Below are 18,186 nucleotides of genomic sequence, written 5' to 3'. Positions count from 1 at the left end.
GGCTGGGTGTCAAGAAGGAAGGACAGCCGCTTCTCACTTGTGCCCTGTGATAGGACAAGGAGCAATGGATGTCAACTACAGCACAGAAAGTTCCACCTCAACATGATGAACAACTACTTTACTGTAAGGGTCACAGAGCACTTGAAGAGGCTCCCCAGAGGGGTTGTGGACTTTCAAGATCCATCTGGCTGTGTCCTGTGCAACGTCAAATAGATTATATGGTCCTGCTCTGGCAAGGGGGGTGCACTCGATCTCCAGAAGGTTCTTCCAACCCTTAACATCCTGTGACAACTTTCACTGATTCTAGGGATAGATATGACCAGGTGGAGGGGGGGAAAAAAAAAAGAAGAAAAAAAAAAGAAAACCAATAAAAAGAGAACTATCTTATGAATCCTCCCAAAATTATTGTTTTCAATAGCATTTTATTCCTTCATAAATAAAATTTGTGATTTTTAATCTGGCACAAAAATGCCACTTTCCTTACCAGCAGTAGTTCAAGTAATAGAGAAACATACTTACTAGTATAGCATTCATTAGAAATTAAAGGATCAATTAGAAACTGGACTCAATAATGTAATTTTCTACTACATATGAAACCTGCTTTCACTAATTTGTTAGTGTGTGAAATTTCTGTGTTTGCAGTTAGGAACGTTGGAAGAATTCAATTTTATAAGTGTCCAAAATCAAAACAATTACCCTCTTTTCTATTAAACCATAGACCACAAACAGTAGCAACACTCCTGACTGAGTACAAAACCTTCTTTCATTCTGGGGAGAAAAAAAAACAACACACACACACACAAAAAAACAAACCAAAGAAACCAAACCAACTCTGAAACATGTCCACATGTGTGTGCAGATAAACCTTTTCTAGATTGCTTGGTTTTGAAATACAGCTGTTATTCCCTCTAGTAATTGCATAAAACATTTCTGTACTTTCAATGCTAATTATAAAATGCAACAGAAGAAATAGAACAGCATGATTTGGTCCCAGAAATTTTATTGCCTGCTTAAACACAAGAGTGACACAGATACTAAAAAAACAGTAAACCCCATCTTAACTTCTGTTTAAGCTTACATGGGACATAAAGACTCCCAAGCACCTTTTTTTAGTAAGAAAAAAATACCAGCTTCTATCCACCTGTTTACTTCCCAATAAAGACTTTGCTATGGCTCCAGGGCATATATGTAGACATCTATAACACGACCTATATGTCTGGGATATGTTTGCCATTTTTTTCTCTATAGTGCTTCCAATACTTGTGCAACTACATTTCGTGACCATTTCTTGTACATACTAGTATTAAAGAGGGGAAAAAAATGGTGGTATCGTAAGAGCTATTTAAGTTCCTTCCACTACAAGCCTTCATAAAGCATATATTCTCTGTATCCCACTCAACTTCTGGAGGCCTTGTGGTCACTGAAGACAAACTGCTGTCAGATCCCCTTGGTGGAACCAATAAGAACTCAAAAAACCCCAGAAAGTGCCAGTCAGTATCACCTCTTACTCCCTGTTTTTCAACCACTATTATATCTTTATTAATGATCTGGGTGAGGAAATTGAGTGCATCCCCAGTAAGTTCACAGATGGCATGAACCTGGGTAGCTGTATCAACATGCTAGAAGGGAGGGAAGCTTTACAGTGGGTCTTGACAGGTTAGACCAATGGGCCAAGGCAAATTGCACGAAGTTCAAAAAGGCCAAGTGTCAGGTTCTGCACCAGGGCCACAACCACCCCATGAGAAGCTACAAACTTGGTGAAGTGTGATCAGAAAGCTGCAACCTGGAGAAGAACCTGAGAGTGTTGGTTCACAGTCGACTGAATGTGAGTCAGAAGTGTGCCCAGGTGGCCAAAAAAGCTAACAGCATCCTGACTTGTAGAAGCAGCATTGTGGCCAGCAGACACAGGGAGGTGATCATATGCCTGTACTTGGCACTGTTGAGGCCACATCTTGAGCACTGTGTTCAGTTCTGGGCCACTTGCTATAGGAATAATGTGGAGGTGCTGGATCACATCAAGAGAAGGGCCAATGAGTCTCACGAAGGGCCTGGAGCACACAACTTGCAAGGAACATCTGAGAGAGTTGAGGTTGTTCAGACTGGAGAAAAGGAGTGCTAGAGGAGACCTTGTTGCTCTCTACAACTGCCTGAAGGGAAGTTCGAGTGAGGAGGGAGCCAGCCTCTTCTTGGTGGCAAGCAACAGGACTAGAGGAAATGGTTACAAGCTGCTCCAGGAGCGGTTTAGTCTGGATATCAGGAAATACATCTTCACTGAAAGGGTTACCAAACATTGGAATGGTCTGCACAGGGCAGTGTTGGAGTCACTGTCCCTGTGGGTGTTTAAGCAGCATGTGGACCTGGTGCCTAGGAACATGGGTTAGTGTTGACCCTTCAGTACTGGGTTGAGGGTGGACGGGATGATCTTTGAGGTCTTATCCAACCAAATACATTCTGTGATACCCAATTAGCTGGCTGGAGTTACTACCTTTTTCAGGATTTACAGATGAGATTCACAGAATTAGCATGAATTTCTACTCACATACCACACAGACTTGTAGAATAACATGAAATATTCAAACCCTGAAGATAACATGGACATATTTGAAGCCGCTCACAGAACTACATCTTCTCAAATCCCATTACACAAGTAGTCTCGGAGGGAAAAAGGGCAAATTGGCAAGATAGATCTGACTGACAGTCACCTTGGTCATGTAAATGGCTTTTGACAATAGATGTTAAGGAACCTAAGTATCCATGAAACAACAGAGAATGTGTGTGTATTGACAATTACTTCACTAAAGCTCAGGGAACAGAGACTTGGAATAAATAGTCATAGCTAAGAGGAAAAGCTATACTTTTCATAAATTACCTGGGAGGAAATAAAGACTGAGTAGCAAGGTGTGAAGGTTACAAAAAATATTGTTATTTTGAGAAGAAAACAGTGTGGAAAATTGCAGAAAAGCTTTACAGGATGCAGTGACTGAGTCAAATTCAGTGGTGGTAACTGCATATTGGATACACATTATTTAAATCCCACATAAAAAATAATGGGATCTAAGCTGAGCATTGTCTCCAAGGAAATTAAATATTGTTGTAATTGATTGTTCAGCTTAATGTTTAATAGCAATCAAAAAAATCCCAAGATTTTGGGCTCTGAACAGAGCAATAATATATAGCTACCAATATACAATGCAATATAATATATAGCTACCAATATACAATTCATGGTGGACAAGTCTAGACTACACTTCTTGAAAAAAAAAATACAATTGGAAAAGGAAGATAGAGCTGCTTTAACAACTAGAGGTTTAGATCACTAAGCACATGATTAAGGTCTACAAAATCAGTAATAGCATGCAGACAGCAGGTAATGAAAACTTGGATCCAATCCAACACTGCTTTGACTCACACAAACACAGCTAGTGCAAGATACAGAGCTGACGAAAAGGTAGAATCCCATGGCGCTTAAGTTGAAGTCTTCCTAATTGGCAACACTTTTCTGTGCTATATATTGTATGTGCAAAGGAGCTACTAGCTTTAGATAACTTCCTGTAGTACTGATCCACATGCCATGCACTTGTGTCACATGATGTACTTTTTATCCCTGCGTCTACGTCACTGCCCCTTTAGACGGCATCCTCTCTCTACAGTGCTAGCTAGCAAACGGTAGGATCAATCTATAAGTCTGGTCTTAGGCTTGCTGCAGACTAGTATCCTGGACCAGCCACAAGCATATTTCCATATATCAGTTCTATCATGTTTTCAGAGAACATTTCCATGGCACTTTGCCTAGGACAGTTTGGTCTACGATTTTTACTTATAGAGATATCCATATTTCAATGAATAAAGATATGATGAAAGACATATTACATCTATTTTCCATTAAAAACAAAAACCAAGTAAAGAGGAAACGGCTTGTTGATCACCCCTTGCTGCCATGTATGCATTGAGAGGAAGTACTCAGCCATCCCTACAGAATGAAGGAAGAGTATTTCTGGTGAAATATTGTGATTACTCTGCTAAATATTGTACACTCTGTAAATCAAAATTCACTTCTATGCTCTGCATGGTGACAGATTATAATTGAAAGATTGGTTCCTTGAAAAAAAAAAAATCCAGACAAAAATGAGAACATAGGTAATTTTGTACTGTATTAGTGTGTAGTTCTGCTTTTACAATCTTATTTTGAAATAGTCAGACAAGGAAAATGAGAGAAGCCCTCAGATTAATTCTGCCTGGGGAGATGGGAAGAAGAAAATCCATTTCCCAATATCAGCCCAAGGAACTGAACATTGTAGAGATTTGTGAAGACAAAAACCTCTCATTCTATTCCCTTCTCCACTGGAGTGAAAAGTAGTGCAGCTTTTCCCATAAAAGATAAAGAGATTAAACCACTTTCCTGAGACATGATCAAAATATTACTGAAGTAGATATTTATCCCACCCTTGAACCTCTCCCTAGCCAATCTTGAGCACATTTCAAACAGAGTACAGAAAGCCAGACTACATGCAGTGGTTTCACAGCATTGAACAGCTTCTATAAATGCCACTTGTACACAATAGAACCTGAGTTAATGGGGGAAAATGAGCTTGGTTTTTGCGTCTGTCCATTAAAGCATATCAGCAATATAAGGAGTTAAGGAATGTTTCTTTGTTTATTATCTGATTAATTTCTTCCCTTTGCGTCTGTGATTTTTTTTTTTTTAAGAAATCAAGAGCTGTAAGAATTTTCATGCATTGAACCACAAATTCCACTATGCACATTCACACTTGATATGCTTCACTGTCAGAGCCAATAAATTGAGAAATTATGTGGAAAAAAAAGCCACTGTGCTGTTTGATCTCTCCACTACACTCATTCCAGCAGGGAACTTTTCAAGTCCATGCCTATAGACAGTTTGACTTCACAGCTTTGAGTGTTTAGAATAGGAAGAGCAAAAGCTTCTCTCAGGGAACTAAACCAAGCACGTATGCATGTCTTCATGGTCTTATAATCATGTTATGGTGATGAAGCACATCAGTTGTATATGATGTTTCTTTCACATCCACAGAACTTGAAAATTCTGTGTGATTGCTGTTAAATTCCTTTTAAACATAGCTGTGACAGAACTTGGTTCTGCCTCACATTTGCCACAAGCATTTCAGTATCATTAATTCTCCTAAGTACTAGCTTCCTAAACTTAAAGTGCGAGAAAACTGCTAAGGTCCTTTGCTTTTAGATATCTAGACTAGAGCAAGGTTTCTTTTTTTTTTTTTTTTTTTTTTTTTTTTTTTTTTCCTCTTTTATTATTTCAGCAATTACCCAAAATCAGAGAGTGCACCATCTGGAATGCAGTCTGCCTAATTGGTGATCTCTAGCCTGTGGCAGTCATGTATCATGTGTTTTGTGATAAGTGTTCACAATTGGGTTTTATGTACCTAGGAGGATCATTTTACACTTGTATGATTTCAGATTACAAAGTCTACTGTCATAAAGGCCAATCTGACAATTTATATATTTCTTATGCAATACAATGTAATCTTAATGTTCCAAATTCCATCAAGAAATGCATGTCCAAGAGGTTCCTGCTCCTTGCTTTTTCTGTGTTGAAATCTAATGGCAGTTTTAGCAAACAAGCAGAACAGGTAGGTGGAATTAAAAGAGCTGCCACAGATTTTAATATTCTCATTCAGATCAAAGAAATTCCCACAGTGTCCTCAACCTATACTTGTAACTTTGTCTAACAGATCTACATATATACATATATATACATACTACATATAAATATATCTATAAACCAGATAAACCTGTATTTGTGGACACTAGTTATTGACTTTATTAGTTCACAGAAATATTTTAAACATCAGCATCTAGTGCAATGGAATGAACTCATCCCATCAAGTTGGTTCCACTTCACAGTGCAGTTTGAGATTTTGAGGGATAGGGACATGTTTCAATTTTATGCAGAACAACAACAAAAAAGAAAATTAAGGTGATGCTTTGCAGGTAGCTCAGTCAGCTTTGTCTCTAATACATAAATTCAGTTATTTACCTTCCTTTCACTCTTGTACCCAAAACTATCATGAAGTAACACAACATTACTAGAAGTATAATCCTGGTTTTTTGAGTCAGTTGGAAAACGTGAAGGTATGCTTTTACTGGTGTTCTCCAGTTCAATATTTTATGGAGACAACTTGATTCAGGGGAAAAAAAAAAAAAAGCCATCACAATCCTGTCTTGCCTTTTTTAGCTTGCTTGCTGCACTCCTACTGTCTGCAGCTTGATGTCAAAGGCTGTTGCAGAGTCAGACTTCCAGTATCCAGCTCTGCACAGGCAGCCTGCTAGACCACACTGGGGTTTCAGTCTCTCTTACATTCCAAAATATTTGGCTTTCATCACCAGTACATGCCTCGATGAACATTCAGACTTAAAGCACAACATTTTCACACAAGCGGGCAGCAAAAGAAAAATGTGATCTAGTCACATGGCAGTCTATGGAACAGGCTGGTCTGCCTGCTAATGACAAAAACAGAGAGTACAAGACATTGACTGCTGTCCTACCTCATGACTCAGCCATCATTTCTTCCCAGCATAGTGAATCATTGCATGGATTCCTTCTGGAGCAATGGAGAGTCATATATCATACTGCTGCTGTCTGAAATGCCTCTGGAGAATATTTGATAGGGTTTTGATCATCTCATCTGTGCCCTAGCCTGTTAAGTCTTGGGGGACAAAAAAACAAACCAACTAACCACACCAAACCAAATCAACGAACAAAATAACCCCCAACACCATGAACAACAACAAAGCCAAAACCTGAAAGGCAAAAAAACCTCCAACCACTACACTGAGAAGTAAATATTATGTTACCTCAAATGGTCAGCAAACCAAATCATGCTCAGCCTCCTTTTATTTTCTTCCTTTGTTCTATGCCTTCCCTTGTGCACAGATCACTCCTTTAAGGATATCATGGTTACTTCATAGCTGCTTCTCTGCTGTTGTTCTGCCCTGGTTCTCCCATCTGTTAAACCTCGTCTTAAGCTCTCTTTAGTTCTAGTTCTCTAAGTGAAAGTTATTTTCCTGGATACTCAGCTGGAAAGCTAAAGCAGTTTCTAACTCAAGATCCACAAATGTACTTTGCTGCTGTGCTGTAAGTGCTGAAAAGCACACTAGGCAGCCTTTGCATAAGCACACATGAAAGCTCCCTTTTATGAAAATTTAGGATGCCTAAGCATATTAAAGCACTCAAACACATTCCATTTAGGTCACTGAGAATCATCACACTAATAAGGTGTTTCCTTTTTCTTAGACATCCACTTCTAACTGTTCATAATGTAACAGGTGTCCCTTCCAATCTCTAGGGACCAAAGAATAACACTTGAGTAACAATGGAGTTTTCATTAGTTACATTACTATCTTATTCAGTTCACATATTTTTTCAATGATCTTATTCAAAGTCTCTTTTAAGAAAATAGTCTATCTGCTGATTTATCTATCAAGCATGTTTTACAGTTTTTCACAGTAATAAGAGAAAGTTATTTACTTTGTACTACATAGCTTGGACTACTTATAAACATTTCAGCTCATCTACTCATAATGTAGACAAATTTAAATAAAAAAATACTTGTATCTCCTGTTTTTGTTGGTTTGTTTTGGGGTTTTTGTTTTTTTTTTTTCTTTTCTTCTCTATTCCTAGAAGTGCTTGATGTTCCCACAAAATGCATTGGTTGAAGTACTGTACGCTGTAACTTGACAATAATAAAACCAACATACTACGAAGGTATTTCCCACATCATCTTACTCAACATTCCCATCCTTTCACATAGCTTTTTATAAGCTTATAGCATCTGTGAAGGACCTAATAAAACCATTTCAACTTATAAGTGCAAAGGTCAACACAGTTTGAGAAAGCCATAGTGTTTAATACTTTCAGTGTGACAAATGTACAGGTTGAACTTAAGCATTAAGGCTTTTTTGTGCCTTACCCCCCACTCTGACTTTTATGTAAGTCTTACAACTATGACTTTTTCAATGTGTTTTTGTCTTTTTTTTTCCACTTAGAGAGACAGATAAAGCAGCACCTGGACCTGCAACACACTGCTGAAATCAGGTAAACCTGGCCTTCAGACACAATTAGTTGACAACAGTAATTTTTGTTTTCATCCTGTGCACAGCTTCTCAGTGTATTTCCTAGAATGATCCTCACGGATCATCTAGTTCAAACTCCTCTGCCATGGGCAGGGACACCTTCCACTAGATCAGGCTGCTCAGAGCTACATGCAGGCTGGCTTTAAAACATCAAGGGATGGGGCTTCCCCCTCCTCCCTGGGCAACCTCTTCCAGCGTCTCACCACCCTTATGTTACAAATGGATTTTTTAATTTTTAAATTAAAAATTTAAAAGACTTCACGGAAAGCAACTATTTAAAAAGCACACTGTGCAAGCCATGATCTAACTCACTTTCTGTGCATTGTCTTTTTCTTTGAGCTTTAAAATTCTTAAGTTTTTTTTCCAAGTCACACTTGTTAAAACATCCTAAGCCTGCTTATGTCCATTTAACAGTAAGTGCAGTAAATAAATTGCAGTACATATTTGTAGTGTGCCATAGTTGATTTGGGCTGTTAAATATTTATCTTCACACACCTAAGTTTTTATTAGATTCATATATACTGATATTTCCTTGCTTGCAACTTCAGGATGCTGAAAATTCTCACGTTTATTATAATTTATGCTTATAGTTGTTTTATTGTATAAATGTAATATTATGTTAATACATCTATTGCTTGCAACATTTTCAAAACTGCCTCAAATAGAATACCTTCTGAGCCAAAGCTGTGAATCAAAGTCATATTTTTCCCTCTCTCACTTTATGTATGCTCAGACAGCCTGTTAGTTGAGTAGGAAAAAATGAGTTAATGGCCCTTTAACAGCATAGAAAAAGTAAACCAGACCTTAAAAATAACACAGCTATATCAGTATCATGTTAGAGGCTGGGTTTTTAGCAATGGAAGCATTTCAACATATTCACAGTAGGATACTCCTTATCTGTAGAGTTTGAGGCTCAAGTGTTCCAAGAGTTTTGTAAAATAATAATGAACTAGATTATGTTGGTCTGAATAATGCATGGTATGCCGGAGCCAGAGTGAATATCTTGGGTTTTGTGTGACCCATATTGCTAACACTGACCCATTTGTACCAGAACAGGAAGTTCTCTTTTCTGGAGTTGCAAAATCTGAATTTTCATCTCAGCTTTTCTTTCCAGCCATCTCTCTCAGACTGCCTCAGTCTACTCCCTATTTACACTTCTCTCTTCAGCTTCTGTCTCCTGGAAAAATAGCAGATAGCTGCTTACTCCTTGTTCCTGGATTTTTGCTCTTCATAACAGTCTTACTTAGAAGTCACTAGCTTCACCCACACACAGAGTACAAGGCTCCACTGCACCAAAAATTAATATTGCAGAAAACTATAATCTCTTCCCCTTTTTATTCCAGTCTTGATGTTCTTTCAAAGTCCTCTTAAAAGGCATTTTGTTAGAATTCCCTAATCTGTTTTCAGCTGCCCTCAATTTGTTTCATATGCCAGCAATCATTTAAATAATTAACTAAGATCTAATTACTGTATTTCTTCTTAAATGAATAGTAGAATACTTTTATTTTTCCTCTGCTTAAGCTATATTGCCAGCTAACAGTTAAATGAATTACAATTTTTGTGCATGTCTTGGGTGAACTAAGGCTTTACAGGAAAATGAGCATGCAAGGAAATAAAAGCCAAACCAAACAATAAACCAAAAATCCCAAACAACCAACAATTTGTATTTCACAGTACAGTTACAATTGCATGTAAGCAGGGCCAGTCAATACAGCAGCACAGCTATGCCCTACACACAGTCAGCACACTCCACCATGCTTCTATTTAAACTTCATTTCTAACTTTTTTCCTGGGTGACGTTTTTGGTATTATGTGTATGCAGCATGTCTGTGCTTGCGCTTGTCAGGAACACACGCATTGCTTTAATGTTAGCTCAACCTGATGAATCACTGCCATGGAAGTCTTGTTTCTATGAGTCAAGCTACAGCTTTCTGCAGCCTCTAAGAAAACCATATTTCAGTTCATGAAATTTCCATTACCAGTACAGCTATCTATAATTCTTGTACAAAAAAAAAAAAAAAAGGTAAATTAATTTATTTCTTTTTTTTTTCACTGACACATAACAGTCACAGTTGTTTATTCATTAAATTATGCTACATAATATTAAAAACTTTAAAGATCCTCCACTAAGAAGACATTACACATATGTCAATCCCACAATTGCTACTTTGCATTAGGTACAGACGCTTGGAGAAAGTTATGGTGGAAGAAATATACTCAGTTTCTGGTTGCTGTGGAATTTGGATGTCATTTGGGGCAGGGTGATGAAAGTATTTAAAGAGAAAGAACTCAAAACATCCATGAAATATGTATAATGCACATGTAGTTACAGTTTGTATCAGCTCTGCATCAAGAGTGCAAATAAAGTTTAACTAAAATTCTCTATCATAATTCAGATGCACTACTCAGTTTAAAATGTTGCTTTCACCGATAGCTGCTTTGCAAGCAGCTGGAATCCACGAGGAGTAGAAAAACGTACTTGGTGATTTATTGTCTTTAGCTTCACTGAAAGATTGTAAGACAAATTAGATTTTCCAATTACCTTCAGGCAAAGTAGTGACATTTTCTGTTATCCTTCAAGCACTTAGAGTATATGGAGAACAGAGAAGTCAATAAGCAGTAGTAGCTATGTCATCCAATACCTAATTACCAGTGTAGTATTTAGAAGTACTACATTACTCTCCTTTCTAAGTTTTCTGCATAATGGCAGATTTTATAGGCTTTTACATTTGAGGAGGATGCCATTAAGAAGAAAACAGCACTTTCTGAAATTAAATAAGATTTTCTGAATCCTAAAGTACTTTCTGAAGCACAGATCCCAATTATAGAATATTTTCCTGCTGCTAAGAAATGGGTGAGACATTCTGAACCATGTACCCTCCTGTTTTCTACACAGTTTTTTAATACTCTTTAGAACACTGCAGAACAAGTCTCCCCCAGAATTATTTAGTTTGTCTTTCTCCTTGGAGTTAAGAAAAAAAAAAATTGTTTCAGTATTTAAATGGTGGCTACAAAGAAGATGGAGACTCCATTTTTACGAGGAGTCACATGAAAAAGACATCCCCCCATCCCTCCTTGTCCTACGATCATCTCAACAGAAAGACCTCACCCAAACAAACCCAAAACCCAGAAGCAGCAACCAGAACAGGAAGCCTCCCCTGTTGCATTTTGAACTTCAAGCCCCTTAATACTTTGCTCCAGCTAGCACTTTCACTTTTTTGAAGCTGGCATGACTGTGGCATGGCATGAACAATAGCAGCAGGTTCAAGTCAATCCACGACAGATATGCTAAATATAATTATAAGTAAAATACAAGCATAATTTCAGCTTGTAGATGAAGATATTTTCTCTTTTAAACTTGAGCCATCATTGTTGATAGTAAAAGTACAAAAAATATCTATCAGAAAATAAATCAGAATACATAGAACAGCAGTGGCTATGGTGGAAAATACAAAGGTTCTTATATCTCACATTTCCTTCCTTCTCTTGTTACATAGCTCTATAAGGAGTGTGTCCAAGAAAAAAGTTAATGGAAAGTTCTTGTTTCTAATCAGTAGATCTGAAGGGACTATGACGGATTCAGACAATGACCACCTTGTAATTTCAGCAACTACCCATGTTCAAAATATTAAATGAAGGACCAATTATTCTGAGATCATTTAGTGACATTTACAGTAGTATTGAATGAGAAGTGTTTTAATTCAACTTCAATATTCATTAGAAGTTGTATTTACATTGTCCATACCTTGACTATTTTCCCCCCACTGCCACGTTGTAATGATCATATCGCAAAACTCTGGTTAGATGCCTAACAAAGTGAATGATATAGCTGGTAAAGGCAAATCTGTTTTCATTTCTGTGGAGCACGCATTAGAATATGGAAGAGGAGATCAATTCAGTTTAAGTAATCTGTATGCAGCGTGCATCAGCAGGAAGATGATAGCTACAGTCAATTTGCTGGCCAAAGATTATCAGACTCTATATCCTGTATCAGGAAATACATCAAATAAATCCCCATATGATTGAAAAAATATGCCAGACTCAATTTTTTTGTTTCTAGCTGCTGATTCTTCTGCAGAGTTAATCTTAAAGATGTAGGCAGCAGCTTTTTTATCTGCCTAAGCTTGTTTACATCTCAGAATATCTAATTCACATCAGAATGGAAAGAGTGCCATTCTTTGACCTCTTAGAGCATTTAGCTTACCCTCAAAAGTCACATTGCAAAGTGCTTAGCCTAGTTGCACAAAGAATTATAATAGAAGTACAAGAAAACAGAGAGAACAGCAAGTGTTCTACAATTGGATTCTTTGGGTGAGTGCATGAAGGGTGGCTACCAGGAGGATGAAGACTTTGTTTTTGCAAGGAATCACGTGAAAAAGACAAGGGGTAATGGGTACAAGTAACTCCTGGGGAGATTCTGATGGGACTTCAGAAGTATTTCACAATGAGAACAGTTAGGCATTGGAATAATCTCCCAAGGGAAGTAGTGGATTCCCCTACATTGGGTGGTTTTATGGCTCAGTTTGACACAGTGCTGGGCCATCTCATTTAAACTACACTATTACCTAGAAAGGTTGGGCCAGATGATCTTTGGGGCCCTTTCCAACCCGGCATTCTGTGATGCTTTGTATTTTCACTCCTTTCCTGGCTGGCTTTATTGTAGATTTGTTATCAATTACCTTTTAAAAAATACACTGGGACTACAGGGCTTTGGAGTCTTTGCAGAAGCCATCACTTGATCTGCAAGGACTAAAAAAAACCCAACACCATCCACCGTGGAGGGATTTCTGCTAACAGGACATGAAATGATAAATATGAACACCCATGCTGGGAAGTGTCCTTGAGCCCATCTTGGACTTAAGATGATACCATGCGCTGGGTGGCACACCCCCCATGCAGCTGCAAGGGGGCTGGGTTAGCCAGCCCAGGGGCCGACCCTGCAGATTGTTATTGTAAGCCACCCTGGACCAATATGTACTTTCCACATGTATCAATCCTAAACTAAGTTAGCTGTGCATGCCTCTTCCAAGTATGCATATAACTCACTGTTACTCGCAAATAAAGCGGAGAATGATCATCTAACCAAACTGGTGAACCAAGAGTCATTTTATCCCAGGTGCAATGCTGGCAATCCACCACCAAAAAACCCAAACAAAACAAAAGAAAGCTTTATTGTATTCAATTAATGACCTGTCATCCATAGAATAACACACTCCTGTCATTCTCAAGTATGTTGCATCTGCTACCAAGTTCTACAGCAGCATGAGGCCAAAGAGAGATCCTGGACTGGACCAAATAATGTATCTTCTAGGCACTGCACAGTATTTATTTATAGTAGATAGAGTTTTGTATTTTCCCTGAAAGTGCAGAGGATTCCTCCAAATAAAATGCTTCAATACCAAGTTAAAACATCATGATAGACCATGGCCTTATCTTTAATTTCTGAAGAAATCAATGCCCATGTAGAACAGCTGCTTCTTGAAAAAGAAATTGAAAAACCAACTAAAACCCAAATAGAACAAAACACCAGAACACAAACAAAAAAAACCACCACCAAACTAACAAAAGCCCATTCTGTTCCTATACATGTGTAGATCCAGATGCAAGAAATATAGTTCAGTTTTCTTGCTTTACAATTACTTTCCTACTCATATGATCACAAATGTCAAAATCCTTTCCTTGCCCTGTCTAAACAGCAATATTTGTTGTTAATAAGAGCAATAATACTATTAACAATAGCAATCCATTACAGGATAGAGACAGAATGGAATAGAACCTAAGACATCTGCAAAATGTGTTTAAAAATAGAAAATTATTTGAGTGATTTACAAGTGGAAGTGAGCCGATGGCACAGACATTAAGAAATTTTGTTACCCTGTTCTAAAAGCAATCTAAAACAACGCTTTTCTGGCAATAGCTATGTTGCAGGTTACTGCAACTAGTGTATCTGGATGTTTTTGCTGGCTTTGTACCAGCTATCTTAAATTATCCCCAAGTCACTAGCGTACCTTCAGCCCATCAGACAGGGGACAAAACATCAAATCTCAACAGTTATGCATTTGAAGGGGGAAACAAGAATTCATAAAAACTGTTCAGATCCTTGTCACTATGCCAATTTTCCATTTTCAATACAGAGATGATCAGCAGCCCTGTATGAAGTCCTGGGATAGACAAGCAGGAGAAAGGGAAGTGCTCCCTATTATGGAGAAATGCTCGTCTCTAATGATCCCTTTGTTCTATTGTACCATGTGTAGTTTTTTAAAGTAGCACACAATAGGAATATCCACTTAAAAACTGCTTTATATCTTATTTTCATCTTCTAGGCTTAATAAGTTTCAAATGATCTTCTGTTTGAAGATACAAGAGCTCTAATAAGAATATTCTTAATATTTTCATTAAATTGTTTGCATCTTTTTGAAAAGTGGTCTACATGTCACCACCTTAAGCATTTTATGAGACACTTTTAACCAAAAATACAGCTGTCACTCCTATATCCCAATTGCTCTCTGATACTACACTGAATATTTAATTTTAAACTGATGAAAACAGGCAATTAACAAATGTTCATATTTGACTGCAATTTTGCTATTCCGTTTCATTTTTCTAATTGCTTATGCATGCCCATTTTCAATTATCTCAGCATATCCTTCTCAGGTCCATCAAGAAACAATAAGTCTAAGAAGGAGATCTACAAACAGTATCAAATGTAAAGTCATATTCTTCCATGCCACATACACAATGTTCTATTTAGAAAATTTTCCATCTAGCACAAAGTGGTTTTGTTTCTAGGCACCTAATAGTATTTGATTTTCTATAATAAGGATATCCAGGCATGGCAGTGATATTATTAATTTTACTACAATAACATGGTTTGAAAGTGAAAGATGCCTAAAGCACTGCAATTATAAAACAAACTCACTTTATAGAGATGAAAGTGAAGTATGAATAAAGTATACTTTTTAATAAAAAATAGTTTTAATACTTACAGATCAGCAATGTTAAGAAAACAAGAGTGATCGGTAGCATAGAAATCCTTGTATTCTAAGTTATTGTTTTGTCAGAAGATGCACAGCAGGTGTAAACAGAAATTATAGGCAATAAGAGGTCATTCTTTTCTTCCTAACTACACAACACTGCATGTATTTGCAGTATGTTAGAAACAGTTATAATTTTCTCTTTATCCCAGGTTAGAAAAAACACTTAGCTTAAAGGAGCCCACTAAAAAGAGGATTCATAGTCTCCACTTCCCTATTACCCTCAGTATACTGTAAAAGTGAAGTTTCTTTTTCTGCAGGATGTCATCAAGAAGGTTATTTAAAAAAGGGGGTTTCTGCTTTATTTAAAAATTGGAGCAATTTCTTAACACAAAACGAAAGCCATGACAGCTTTCTTAATTTGAGTCAGGACTTAACCTTCAGAAACCAAAATATAGTTCCCTGACTTTTTATTGCAAGGCATTTATGCAAAGCTCCTATAAAACGTTTCTAATGAGAAAGAAAAAAACAGGGTAGGGGGGTGAATGACTGGAATTTATTTCAGAATCCATAGTAATTTATAGAATGTATTTACCAGTTCATCCTTAGCAGAGTCCTCTCAGCATAAAAAGAAATAGTCCTGAAATCATATCAGCTTTCACCTTAATATATTGTGTCAGGCTTTGAAAATTAATTACTGAAAGGCTCAGATAAGTTTCATTATGGATTTCAGATTCTTCATGATTTAATGCTTTTCTCAGACAGAACATTCCAGAACAGTGGCAGCCACAACTACTTTTTCAAGCACTGCACTCACAGGACTCTTGCTCTGACACCACCCATGGCAGCATACGCAATTAAAACTTTGCAAGGCACACCTGAGTAAAAGTGTTCTTGTTTTCAAACTCCACTCAACAGCACTACCATACACCTGTATTATGTTTATCTATGAAATACAAATGTCTCTACAGCCGCATGGATTCATTTATCTGGTAGCTTTCCTGTCAGCTGATCTATAAAAGCTCACTAAATCACAAAATTAAATAGGAGAAATAAGAAGAAAGTGGATACAGGCCCCCTGACCATGCATTACCTCCAGCACTGCTGCTGGCTTCTTGCCAACTTCTCAAAAGTTTTACCTGTCAAACAAATGTCTACTAGAAAAATAGGCTGCTGGGAGGCCTTTGTTCTTCAAAGGTATTACTGCTGTATACATTTGTTCTGATACATAAAAAGCTTTGGGCAATACTGCTTCTACAATCAGAGAGTATACTGGGATAAGCAAATATGGTTTTCTTAAGAAAATGCAAAATCTGAATACAAAGGCTGTTGCTATACTCCTTTAAATCCTAAACAATATTCCACCAGCCTCCTGTTTTGCTGTGAACAAATGCAGCTCTAATTTGGCTTACATCTTCCATGGTGCCAAAATTGGTCCTAGTACAGCAAGATCTTTTAAATGGAAGTACTTTAAAAACAAAAAAGCAGCAACATAACACAAAGAATAAAAAGTCCTCAAATACCACTTTAACAGAACTTAGGGCAAATAACATCATTAGTTTACTCTCTGACAATATTTTTATGCCAGCCAAAACAATACTCAGTTTTTTTCATGACAGAGTTGAACTGACATTATGCAGTCATGCCAAAGAGAAAAGATAATCCCACATTATAAAGTGTAATTAAAAACACATGGTTTCCATATGAATAGATCAGGTAAACAAATAATTTGGTGCTAGGCACAGCAAAAGAGCATGACAAGAACAGGCATCTCAATGCACAAGAAATGTTATCTTAGTTTTGTGAGGTTTTCAGAACTTTTAGTGGGAAAATACTCTGAGAACAGCCTGACTGAAAGAAAAAAATATGTTATGAGTTTAAATTTTCCTTTTCTGAATCAGTTAAAAACTATGTGTGAGCTGCAGACACAAGCAACTACAGATGTATTAAAACACTTTTACATGTTTCCTTCCACAGATTTCCCTTCCTTCAGAGCACTATGGTAAAGACATTTAATTCTGGAAAATCAGTTCACAGAACAGTGCATATGAACAGGATCTCATCTCCTGTACAGGTGGTATTATATTAATTGTGTAGTGGCTCTAAGAATACAAAGTCAGGACTTTCAGATATTGTACTCCTGCAAGCATTGTAATTACTCATCCAGCATTAAGTACATAAAAACAGTTGATATTTGTAGATTGTCACAATACCTCAGCTCATTCTGTCTAAAAATTATTTGGAGGAGGCTAGTGATTAGGACCACTGGATTGATAAAGAGGAAGCTGTAGAATAAATTCAAGAAAAGCTGCCATTTATATTTCTATTTTTCAATCAAGTCAGTCTTCTGGCATTATTAAATTATTGCCTTTGAGATTAGTTTAGGCCACCATACAACAGTGCTAGAAACTCATGCTGCACTAAAAAACTAAAATATAACAGACAAAGAGTAATTTTTAAAAGGTCCTGTTTTGAATATGCTGTTCATTAGTTCATCTGTACTTAATAAACAAAAAAAAAAAAAGAAAAAAAAACTTAAAAGGGCAAAAGAGTCTTCAGTTCATAGATTTTAGGGACTCTTTCCTGATGACATATCTTTGCCTGACAGAGGAAGAGCAATATGTTTGTGAAAATGGTTTATCCACCTAAATAGTTCTGGCAGAAAAACTGAATAGTACAGCAAGCACTTCTCAGGAAATCTGAGTATTAGTATGCTTTCCAGATACTTAAACCCTGCTGGATTTAGGAACTTCCCCTTTCTAGCCTGTTAGAAGCTTATTCAGCTCATCATCTTCCTTCTGCCATGGTTTTCTGATCACTTCTGCTAACAGCATAACAAAAGTTACTTCTGTCACCACCAGCCACTACAGTCTCAGCTGAGCTGAAGCTGCCAGCTAAAACTGGCATAAAGAAGCAAAAGCACAGGCTGAAACTGGCAGTTTGATTTTTAAATGCTACTATCTACAGAACTTCAGAAAAGCTGAGCAGAAAAATAGAAAGTACAGTTTTATAGCACAAAGTGAATAGAAAGATGGACCATGAACAAAAGGTTTCTTTTTATAGCCATTTCAAGTCTTTTGAACTC

At 37.2% G+C, this 18,186-nt stretch overlaps 1 long non-coding RNA gene across 1 annotated transcript in view; it reads right to left on the bottom strand.

The window, feature by feature from the left end:
• LOC135178127 (uncharacterized) overlaps window positions 1–18,186 on the bottom strand; it is a 56,586-nt gene that overhangs the window by 38,029 nt on the left and 371 nt on the right. The gene's annotated exons all lie outside the window — the stretch shown is intronic.

This window comes from Pogoniulus pusillus, chromosome 9, assembly GCF_015220805.1.
Source record: "Pogoniulus pusillus isolate bPogPus1 chromosome 9, bPogPus1.pri, whole genome shotgun sequence".
Lineage (NCBI taxonomy): Eukaryota > Metazoa > Chordata > Aves > Piciformes > Lybiidae > Pogoniulus > Pogoniulus pusillus.
The sequence above is the reverse complement of the archived record's forward strand: the minus strand, read 5'-3'. Positions and strand labels throughout refer to the sequence as shown.